This window comes from Mustela nivalis (genome assembly GCF_964662115.1).
Source record: "Mustela nivalis genome assembly, chromosome: 6".
Classification (NCBI taxonomy): domain Eukaryota; kingdom Metazoa; phylum Chordata; class Mammalia; order Carnivora; family Mustelidae; genus Mustela; species Mustela nivalis.
The window spans coordinates 124,677,368-124,688,714 of record NC_139025.1 but is presented as its reverse complement, the minus strand read 5'-3'; the positions used below and the strand labels follow the sequence as shown (position 1 = coordinate 124,688,714).

General features: G+C 36.6%; 1 pseudogene across 1 annotated transcript; it reads left to right on the top strand.

Annotated features, from left to right (window-relative positions):
• Window positions 1–8,315: 8,315 nt before the first annotated feature.
• Window positions 8,316–8,574, top strand: LOC309867463 (heat shock factor-binding protein 1 pseudogene; annotated as a pseudogene). The gene has a single exon. The product of its transcript is annotated as a heat shock factor-binding protein 1 pseudogene (transcript).
• The last annotated feature ends 2,773 nt before the right edge of the window (window positions 8,575–11,347 follow it).

Genomic DNA, 11,347 nt, shown 5'->3' with positions numbered 1-11,347 from the left:
TAGATCTGGGCAACCAAATGTGTCTCTTCTATTTTCATTCATTAAATGACTCCAGGATGTCTGGAATCAAAAACAGCTTATATGTAAAGGCTCATGGCCTTCTATCTCACTTAAAAAATGTGATGATCAGTGCCCAAGGACTCAGGTCCACTAAGAAAACCTTGAAATTTAATCATAAGACTATGGAACACTTCTCTCCTGCCATTCTTCTCCCAACCCTCCCTTTTTTAAAGATCAATTTAGTTAACATATACTGTATTATTAGTTTCAGGGATAGAATTTAGTGACTATTTAGTTGCATGTAACATCCAGTGCTCATTACTTCAAGTGCCCTCCTTAATGCCCATCACACAGTTACCTCATGCCCTCACCCACCTCCCCTCCAGCAATCTTCAGTTTGTTTCCTAGAGTTAAGTGATAAAAACAGAAAGGGAGTTAAACCATAAGGGACTCTCCTTCACTTCTCACCGTTGCATTAACAGGGCTTCAATATGTTAACAGTGAGTTACAACTAGAAAAGCTAAAATTGCTGCAAAGATCAGACCCTATTTGAGAAGTTCTTAAGGAAACTCAGACAAGAGAAACAGAAACATGAAAACTAGACAAATTTAAAACCACTGGCATCTACAGCTATAGCAAACATGAAACACTTCTAGTCAGATTAACTTAAAACCTTACACTGAAGGCAAATCTGAATAAAACTCACACCTGATATAGATTTTGGACTTATCAGAGAGGGAATTTAAAATAATTATAATTAATTTGCTAAGGATAATAATGGGAAAAAAGTAAACAATATTTAAGAACAGATGAATAATGTTAAATTAGACTGAAAGCTGTAAGAAAGAATCAAAAGAAAATGTTTGAAAAAACAAAACAGTGGCAGAAATAAAGAATACCTTTAATAAGCTAATGAGTAAACTGGAAACAGCCAAAGAAAGAATCAGTGAGCCTGAAAATGTGTCAACAGAAACTTCCCAAATTAAAATGCAAAGAGAACAAAAAAAGAATTAAAAAAAAAAACCATAGCAGAATATCCAAGAACTTTGGAATAATTTCAAAAGATTTAACATACATAATGAAATATCAAGAGAAAAAAGAAGGAATGGAGTAGAATAAATATTAGAAACAATAATGGATAAGAACTTTTCAAAATTAATGGCAGGCATCAAACCACAGATCTAGGAAGCTCAGAGAATACAAAGTAGGATAAATAACAAAGACTCTGCATCCAGGCATATCATAATATATTAAAAGAAATCCCCTTCAAAGAATCTATATCCAAAAAATCATTTTTCAGAAGAGAATTAGAAATACAGACTTTACGAGAAAACCAAAAAATGATAAGAATTCATCACATACAAGAAAAGATCTACACAAAGAAGGAAAATCATAGCCTGGAAACTTGAATTTACATTTTCAAAAGACCAGAAAACAGATTGGAGAAGGAATAAAAGAAAGTAAAATAAAATCTTTTATTTTTATTATCCTTAATTGATCTAATGGAGAAATGCTCATTTAAAACAATAGCAGTAACAGAACAGTGTACTGTGTGATTACGTGATACAATAAGGCAAATAAAGGACAACAATTTTATAAAAGAGGCAGGGAGGAATTAAGAATATTCTTTTATAATTACTGTATTACCCATGAAGAGGTATCATGTTATATAAATTTACATTAGTTGTAAATGTATATTGCAAATTATAGGGCAATCACTAAAATTTTTTAAAGTATAAAGTATGCAAAGAGAGAAGAAAAATTTAATTATATGCATGTAAAATTAAAACTAGATAGGAGCAAAAGAAGAAAAAAATAGAAAGAACTATAATAAACAGAAAACTATCCTAAACATGGTAGTTATCAATCCAATAATATCAACAATCATATTAAATGTGAAATATCTTAGTATGCCAATTGAAGGACAAAGATTGTCATATGGGATTAAAAGTATCCAATTATATATTTTACACAACATACCCCTTTTAAGTTTGAAGACACAGACACATTACAGTAAACGGGTGGAGGAAGATGGCAGAGTATGAAGCACCAAGAATCCCTCTCCCCATCTGGACAACAACTATTCTGCAGAATCTGTCTGATGTAACTCATTTGGAACTCTGGAATGTACTGAATGTTTCAACTTCCAGGGGAAGATTTGAATGGTCAATGACAGTTAATTTCAGTCTATTTCAGCTCATAGTAGAACTCAACCCTCATGCAGGCAACTGTGCAGGTGGTCCTAGGGCAATCTTAGGGGAGCCAGGATAGGCAAAAAGTTCTTCCAAATGTCAGGAATCAGTGCTGGTATTGCTGCTTCTGATCACAGAGCTGCAGACAGAGAGGTGGAGGACGTTGTTGTTGCATGGACCCCATTTGTTGTAAGCCCTTCCTTCTCTGGCTGAAGGTTGCTCCATGGCATTTAAAAGACTGGCACTCTTTTCTTTCACCTTCAGTTTTCTCTTTTTTCCCCTTTTGGGAAGGAGGCTACTAATCAGGCTTATAGAAATCCCAGATGTGAAGAAACCTTATAGACAAGATATCAACTAGAGAGAAGGGAACCTAACATCTACCATGTTCTTTCTAAATATAGACAGGATATTCTCATGATACTTATAAATCCAGTACCTTTGACATGTTATTGACTAAATATTTATCAGTTTCCCTGATCAGTTTTCTTTTCTTTTCTTTTCTTTTCTCTTTATACACATTTAATAAATCTCTTAAATTGACATCATATTAGGGCAGTTCAGAGAGAAACACACAAAATGTTTTCTTTTGTTTTACCTCTTCTTTCAATCATATTGTTCACTGTTCTAGCTGAATGGGCCCAGTGAGTTAGTGGGCTAAGGACAGACTGTCCTTGTGTCATATTCTTACTTCTTCTTCTTTTTTTTTTAAATTTTTTATTTTTTATAAACATATATTTTTATCCCCAGGGGTACAGGTCTGTGAATCACCAGGTTTACACACTTCACAGAACTCACCAACGCACATACCCTCCCCAATGTCCATATTCCCACCCCCTTCTCCCAAACCCCCTCCCCCCAGCAAACCTCAGTTTGTTTTGTGAGATTAAGAGTCACTTATGGTTTGTCTCCCTCCCAATCCCATCTTGTTTCATTGATTCTTCTCCTACCCACTTAAGCCCCCATGTTGCATCACCACTTCCTCATATCAGGGAGATCATATGATAGTTGTCTTTCTCTGCTTGACTTATTTCGCTAAGCATGATACGCTCTAGTTCCATCCATGTTGTCCCAAATGGCAAGATTTCATTTCTTTTGATGGCTGCATAGTATTCCATTGTGTATATATACCACATCTTCTTTTTTTAACATCTTAATTTTATTTTATTTTTTTTTTTAGTGTCCCAAGATTCATTGTTTATGCATCACATCCAGTGTTCATGCAATACTTCCCTCCTTAGTACCTGATCAGTTTTCTATAAAAGACCAACCATAAAACCCTCAGTGCTAATCCATTCAGGGCACTTTTCACTCTGGAGAGGTTTTTTCCCTTTCCTTTTTGTTCTCACCTTTACTTAATAAACTTTCACTTCATTTCATCTATTTGTCCAAGAGATTTATTCTTTGACTGAGACAAGAATCCTGCAACCCTGCAACCAAACTAACTTTCAAAAATAAGGGGAAATTTGAGACTTTTCCAACTAAACAAAAGCGGAAGGAATTTGTTACCACTAGACCTGCCCTGTAAGAATTGCTCAAGAGACTCCTGCAAGATGAAAGGCCGCTAGACATAACTTGAAGCCTTATAAATGAATTTACCAATAAAAGGACAACTTAGATGGCTCTGATGAAGAAAAACAGAAAAAAAGAGAAGCGTTGGTGAGGATGTGAGGAATTGAATCTTTTGTGCAATTTTGGTGGGAATATAAAATGGCACAGCTGCCGTGGAAAACATTAACAGTGGTTTTTAAAAAAAAATAAAAATAGAATTAACGTGTGATTCAGCAATCTCACCTTTAGGTGTATACCCAAAAGGTTTGAAAGTAGGGTCTCAAAGAGATGTTTGTAGGTTCATAGCAGTATTATTCAGAATAGCTAAAATATGGAAGCAACCCAAGTGTCCATAGACAGATGGATGAATAAGAAAAATGTGAGATATATTTACAATGAAATAGTACTCAGCTTTAAAATGGAAATTCTGAATCTTATAATATGGATAAACTTTGAAGACATTATGTGAAGTAAAATATGTCAGTCACAAAAACATAAATATATGCTTCCATTTATATGAGGTACTTAGAGTGGTCAATTTCATAGAGACAGAAAGGATCATGATGATTGCCAGAGGCCTGGGAGGGAGAGGAATGTAGTTATTGTTCAGTGTGTTTAGAGTTTCAATTATGCAAAAGGAAAAGAATTATGAAGATAGACGGTGGTGATGGTTGCACAAATTTAAGAACATATTTAACACTACTGAACTGTATACTTACAAATGGTTATGAAGGTAAATTCTGTGTCATGTGTATTTCACTGTTTTAAAAATGAATGGGAAAAAAGCCCTCTGAATGGAAGGAGAAAGACCTAATATACTAACACTAATCAAAATAAATCTAGGGTAAGTTAATTTAAGACAAGTTAAAGACCTCAGGACAAGGAAAACTATCAAGGAGAACAGTGTGGAGATTCCTCAAGAAATTAAAAATAGAGCTTCTTTATGACCCTGCAATTGCACTCCTGGGTATTTACCCCAAAGATACAGATGTCGTGAAAAGAAGGGCCCAATGTTTATAGCAGCAATGGTCCACGGTCGCCAAACTGTGGAAAGAACCAAGATGCCCTTCAACAGACGAATGGATAAGGAAGATGTGGTCCATATACACTATGGAGTATTATGCCTCTATCAGAAAGGATGAATACCCAACTTTTGTAGCAACATGGACGGGACTGGAAGAGATTATGCTGAGTGAAATAAGTCAAGCAGAGAGAGTCCATTTTCATATGGTTTCACTTATTTGTGGAGCATAACAAATAGCATGGAGGACATGGGGAGTTAGAGAGGAGAAGGGAGTTGGGAGAAATTGGAAGGGGAGGTGAACCATGAGAGACTAAGGACTCTGAAAAACAATCTGAGTGTTTTGAAGGGGCGGGGTGGGGAGGGAGGTTGGGGTACCAGGTGGTGGGTATTATAGAGGGCACGGATTGCATGGAGCACTGGGTGTGGTACAAAAATAATGAATACTGTTATGCTAAAAATAAATAAAAAATAAATTAAAAAAAGAATAACATAGATGATTACTTAATGATAAAAGAGGCCAAGTTTCCAAGAGGATATAATAATAATCATTGTGTGTATTTATAAAATGTATATATTATAAAATGTATCTTAACATGTGACAAAACTTGATAGAATGACAAGTAGAAATAGATGAATTAATACTTAGAGTTGGGGACTTCAATACCCTTATCCATGATTGGTAAATGAAAAGGAAGAGAATTAGTAAGACTATTGTGGAACTGAACAGTACCATCAATCAACAGAACCTAAGTAACACTTATAGGCTACTCCATTAAACAATAGCAGAATACACATTTTCTTAAACTGCCATGAAAGATTCACCAATATAGACCATATTTTGGACCATAAAATACACTTAATATTTTTAAACAAATACAAATTATATAGTATGAACTCAAATGCTAATGGAATTAAACTAAAAATCGTTAACAGAAATATGGCTCAAAAGTCTGAAAATATCTATAAATTGACTTCTCAATAACATATGGGTCAAGAAGGAGTGTAAAGATAAACTTAAAAAAATTTTGACCTAATTAAAAATGAAAATGCAGGGGCACCTGGGTTGGTTGGTTAAGTTGGTTGGTTGGTTGGTTAAACTTTTGGCTCAGGTTATGATCTGAGGGTCCTGGGATTGAGTTCCACTTGGGCCCCCTGCTAAGGGAGCCTACTTTTCCTTCTCCCTCCCCCTGCTTGTGGTTGTGCTCTCTCTATCTCTGTGAAATAAATAAATTCTTAAAAAAAATGAAAAGGCAAATTGTAACATTGCATGAGATACAGTAAAGCAATGCTCAGAGGAAAACTTACAGCATTCAATGTATTTATTAGAAAAGATCAATACCAATAATTTAATCTTTCACCATAATAGACTGCAGACAGAAGAGATATTTAGGCCTCACACAATCAGAAGAAAAGAAATAAAACAGAAATCAATGGATGTGAAAACACGAAAATGATAGGGAAAAAAATCAAAAACAGATTCTTTGAAAATATCAATATAATTGATAAAATTCCAGTGAGGCAAACAAAGAAACAATAGAAGATAAAAATTACCAATACCAGTAGTTAAAAGTTAGTTAAGGATGTGAGGGTGATCTGGCTGTGGTATCTGTCACTTCACTAATCACCAGTGTTGACTTGGCTGGTCTTGCTGGCTGGGTAGGTGTCCCCTTTCTCCCTCACTTCTCCTCCTGAAGCTGAGTGCTTGGCCCAAGAGAACAACCTTCCTCCATACAGGAGGACCATTTTCCTCAGTCAAGGTATGGGTGCACCTGCACTTGCCTGGTAGACTCTCCAAACAATCTCTCCAGGTCCATTTGTAGGAAAACAGTAGAAAAGTCAGGTTTCCAAGATTCCAGACATATCCAAATGAGGCACTGCATGTGGCAGTCTGTCTTTCCAAAAAAAAAAAAAAAAAAAAAAAAAAAAAAAAAAAAAAAAAAAAAAGTTGAAGGTGCTGATCCCTTGGATATTAAAAGAAAATTGTAAATAAATAAAATGAACCACTCTATACCCATAAATTTGATAACTTGTGTGAAATGAACATTTATTTGAAAGATACTAGCTACCAAAAGTCACAGCATAAAAAGTCTTCATTTATTAAATAAATTACATCAGTAACTAATAATCTTTCAAAAACAAAAGCACCAGAACAAAATATGCTTCACTGACATAATCTGTCAAACATTTGAGAAAGAAGAGATATCCAATCTCTACATTCTCTTCCAGAACATAAGCAGAAGTAACACTTCCTCACTCATTCTGAGACAATCATTGTCCTTATTTCAAAACCAGGGGTATGTATGTTTTAAAATTTTGCTCAGGATCCCACTCTACATTTACTTGTCATTTTTCCTTGGGTTCATTCTTTCTCTCTTCCTTTCTTTCTGAACTATCAATTCAAGAAAAGACATGGATGGACTTCAAATGCATATAGCTATATTAAAAAAGCCAAATTGAGAAGGGTAAGTATAATCTGATACCAATTTATAACATTCTGGAAAATGAAAAAGTATAGAGTTAATAAAAAGATCAGGTACTGTCAGGGGCTCAGGAGTGTGGAGCAGTCGAACACATGAAGCAGAAGGGATTTTTAGAGCGGAGAAACCATTCTGGTGTGCTTAAAGCCCCACTCCTTAAATGTGAGCTCATTTACAGTGACTTCATTCCAAATAGTACAGTATGAAAAGTGTGAAGGAGACATAAAGTTTACAGTGGAGAAACCTGACAAACTATCCCAACCCAGTAATTCAAGGTCAACACTGCCAGTGATAAGGTGACGTTGACAGTATGTATCCGTGATATGAAGAGATGAATATGGCACTTTACTTCTGCAGTTTTCCTCCCAATAACCTACAAACCCAGTATAATCATGAGGAAAAAATTCAGACAATTCCATTTGAGGGACATCCTATAATATAATTCACCAATGCTCCTCAAATCTGTCAAGATCCTTAAAAACAAGGAAAGTCTGAGAATTATGCCACAGCCAAGAAAAATCCCAAGGGTTGTCTCTTTGTTTTGTTGACTATTTCCTTTGCTGTGCAGAAACTTTTTATCTTAATGAAGTCCCAAAAGTTCATTTTCGCTTTGTTTCCCTTGCCTTTGGAAACATGTGTTGAAAGACGTTTCTGTGGCTGATGTCTAAGAGGTTACTGCCTGTGTTCTCCTTTAGGATTCTGATGGATTTCCGTCTCACACTGAGGTCTTTCATCATTTATCTGAGAAACAAACTGAAGGTTTTAGAAGGGAGGGGGTGGGTGGGGGATGGGATAGCCTGGTGTTGGGTATTAAGGAGGGCACATATTGCATGGAGCACTGGGTGTTATACACAAACAATGAATCATGAAACACTACATCAAAAACTAATGATGACTAATGGTGACTAACATAACATGAAAGAAAGAAAGAAAAGAAGGAAGAGGGAAAGAAAGAAAAAGAGAAAGAATGAACCCAAGGAAAAATGACAAGTAAATGTAAAGTGGGATCCTGAACAAAATTCTAAAACAGAAAAGGACATTCTGGAATTTTCTGTCAAGCTGGGAACTGGGGATATGGCTGAGAATGACCCCAAGACCTTATAGGATCTTCCTTCAGTGGTGCAGACACTCCTGCAACAGATGCAAGATAAATTTCAGACCATGTCTGACCAGGTCATTGGAAGAATTGATGACATGAGCAGTTGCATTGACGACCTGGAGAAAAAAATTGCAGACCTCATGACACAGGCTGGGGTGGAAGAGCTAGAGGCTGAAAACAAGATCTCTGACACACCAAAGAGTTGAAGGTGGCTAATTCACTCTGTACTTCAGAACACCAAGCAATGACTGTGTGTAGATAGGTTTTCTATTCTAAAGAGTGAGTTCTTCTTACCACACACTATATAGTTAGTCTATAGAGTGATTCTGTCCCCAGTTTCTTGAACATGCTAACTCCACATCTTGGACCTTGGTCAGTCATGCTGTTAAATACTAAACACTGAAACTTTGGCAGTTCCTGAAAAAGAAGGCATTCTGTGAAAACTGAGGAAATCTCAGTAAACTATAGACTTTAGTAGTAACAACAACAACAACAACAACAACAACAACAACAAGGAGGAAGAGGAGGAGTGGGAGGAAAGGAGGAGAAGAAGAAGGAGGAGGAGGAAGAGGAGGGGAGGAAGAAGAAGAAGAAGAAGAAGAAGAAGAAGAAGAAGAAGAAGAAGGAGAAGAAACATCTTACAAATGTAAGAGACTGAGTATGAGGGTATTGTGGGAGCTTTGTACTATCTTCTCAATTGTTTCTTTAAATCTAATAATGTTCTAAAAATTAAATATTTTAATGGTGCTTCATGTTGCCTCTATCCCACTTAATGTAGATACAAAGTCAAATCACACATGAGCACATTTAATTCACAGACTTAAGTTATGCTTGTAATCAACGGAGCTTAGCAAATACAGTTTTCAGCTTTCCAACCTCTGTAGTACAAAAAAGCATATACGAAGTTTGGAAATGATGATGAATGAGCCAATTCACAAGAATCAAATACAGGTGTTTTTATCAAAATTCATCAAACTATTGTCTTACTAGTCGACCTCTAAGCTCTATCCATTTCTTTTTGTTATCAACAGTGCATCTAAGTCAGTGTTTCTACAAGATAAATAGAAGACAAATTAGAGATACCACAAGAAAAAAAATCATCGAATTTATACGCCCAGCCGAACTATTGCCATCAGTTTACAATCATTTGTTCATAATTTTGTGAATCTGTTGAGTAAAATATCCCACCTTGTTACTGTTCCAGTAAATGTTTCTCAAATTACAAATGAAGTAATGGTTCTGATCACCTGTATACTCACACTGAAGTATGAACTGATTTACAGTGACTTCATTCCAAAGAGTACAGTATGAAAAGTGGGAAATGAGGGAGGGAGGATCCTCTGTCCTAAATAGGATGAGACAGATGACACCTGACACTGGGCAGAGGAGATTCTCAGCAGGTTATTATTCACATATGCTCATGGTCTTAGAGAGGAAGACACTGAATACCATGCAGGGGGCCTGTGGGAGACAGGCTTTCCAGAGGATGCAATTAACTTGTTTGAATAATTTCATGGGCTGGCGGGGAAGTGAAGGCCAGTAGGGTGAGGACCAGGTGGACTGCATCTGGTCCAGCTGAAATGGGAATTAGCCAGTTAGGAGACTTTTCCTACTGGGGGGGGGGCTCTCAAGGGAAAACAGGGGAAGAAGCTACAGATAGACATTTGGGGCCCCATGAGGTTCAAAGATGTCAAGATAGTATATTAAATTTTAGGACTTTTAGTGTTTATCTGTCAGTTTTGTGTTATTTTTCCAGGATTCAGTCCTTTTTTTTCCTCTGGTTAACAACTATTTTTTTCTTACCCATATTATACATATTTCCCTCTAGTCTGTTTTTGTTTGTTGTTTGTTTGTTTCTTTTCTTTTCTTTCATTAAGAATGTTCTTTAGGGGCACCTGGGTAGCTCAGTGGATTAAGCCGCTGCCTTTGGCTCATGTCATGATCTTGGAGTCCCAGGACTGAGCCCCGCATCCTGCTCCTTGCTCAGTGGGGAGTCTGCTTCTCCCTCTCCCTCTGCTCCTCTCCCTGCTTGTGCTCCCTCTCTCTCACTCTCTCTTTCGAATAAATAAATAAAGTATTTTTTTTTTAAAGAATGCCCTTTATTTTTTTTTTTATAACTTGGATTTATTTTTTTTAAGGCTTTTAATAAAATTTTTTATTTTTTATAAACATATATTGTTATCCCCAGGGGTACAGGTCTGTGAATCACCAGGTTTACACACTTCACAGCACTCACCAAAACACATACCCTCCCCAATGTCCATAACCCACCCCCCTTCTCCCAACCCCCCTCCCCCCAGCAACCCTCAGTTTGTTTTGTGAGATTAAGAGTCACTTATGGTTTGTCTTCCTCCCAATTCCATCTTGTTTCATTGATTCTTCTTCTACCCACTTAAGCCCCCATGTTGCATCACCACTTCCTCATATCAGGGAGATCATATGATAGTTGTCTTTCTCTGCTTGACTTATTTCGCTAAGCATGATACGCTCTAGTTCCATCCATGTTGTCGCAAATGGCAAGATTTCATTTCTTTTGATGGCTGCATAGTATTCCATTGTGTATATATACCACATCTTCTTGATCCATCTGTTGATGGACATCTAGGTTCTTTGCATAGTTTGGCTATTGTGGACATTGCTGCTATAAACATTCGGGTGCACATGCCCCTTTGGATCACTACGTTTGTATCTTTAGGGTAAATACCCAGTAGTGCAATTCCTGGGTCATAGGGCAGTTCTATTTTCAACATTTTGAGGAACCTCCATGCTGTTTTCCAGAGTGGCTGCACCAGCTTGCATTCCCACCAACAGTGTAGGAGGGTTCCCCTTTCTCCACATCCTCGCCAGCATCTGTCCTTTCCTGACTGCATCTTTAACTGATAAAAGAAGCACAGTAGTTGTTATGTGTTCTCTTACTCTGTACTTTAATATTTTATTATTTTTTGTTCACTTTTATTGAGCATTTGGTCTTTGTTCTCATTGACTTAATTGGTAATCTTTATATATT